Source organism: Dasypus novemcinctus, chromosome 4 (assembly GCF_030445035.2).
Source record: "Dasypus novemcinctus isolate mDasNov1 chromosome 4, mDasNov1.1.hap2, whole genome shotgun sequence".
NCBI classification, from domain to species: domain Eukaryota; kingdom Metazoa; phylum Chordata; class Mammalia; order Cingulata; family Dasypodidae; genus Dasypus; species Dasypus novemcinctus.
In genome coordinates, this window is record NC_080676.1 from 56,794,403 (window position 1) to 56,795,091 (window position 689).

Genomic DNA, 689 nt, shown 5'->3' on the forward strand with positions numbered 1-689 from the left:
TCACCTGATAACCTATCTTCCAGGCTCTAGCTCTGTGAGTCTGCTCAATTTGCTTGGGTCATATCAGTGAGGTCATATAATATTTGTCCTTCAGTGACTGGCTCACTTCACTTAACATAAGGTTTTCAGATTCATTCATGTTGTCCCATGTGTCAATACTTCATTCCTTCTTACACCTGCATAATATTCCATCATATGTGTATACCACAATTTGTTTATCCATTCTCTGGTTGACAGACACTTGGCTTGCTTCCAACTTTTGGCAATAGTGAATAATGCCACTATAAACATTGGTGTGCATATATCTGCTCATGTCCTTGCTTTCAGTTCTTCTGGATATATACTCAGCAGTGGGATTGCTGGATCACATGGCAAAAATTATGGAACACTTTGCGAATTCGTGTGTCATCCTTGTATAGGAGGCATGCTAATCTTCTTTATCTCATTCCAATTTTAGTGTATAGGCTGCCAAAGCAAGTACTAGGTATTATTATTATTATGCTTCCCATTTTACAGATTAGAAAACTGAGACAAGGAGGTAGTAACTTGACAAAATCTTTAGAATTAAGGCATTGCACAAATCAGATAAAGCTTCCCCTTTGATTCCTAAAAATAAAACCTCAATTAGGTAGAAGGAGCTCTGAAGAGCATTTTTATTTAAGACACCTCAACAAACTACTGTAACTGGA

At 37.3% G+C, this 689-nt stretch overlaps 1 non-coding gene across 1 annotated transcript; it reads right to left on the reverse strand.

Annotated features, from left to right (window-relative positions):
- Positions 1-374: 374 nt before the first annotated feature.
- Positions 375-477, reverse strand: LOC111760286 (U6 spliceosomal RNA). Its single transcript, XR_002794028.2, has one exon. It is a non-coding gene; the product is annotated as a U6 spliceosomal RNA (small nuclear RNA).
- Positions 478-689: the final 212 nt, after the last annotated feature.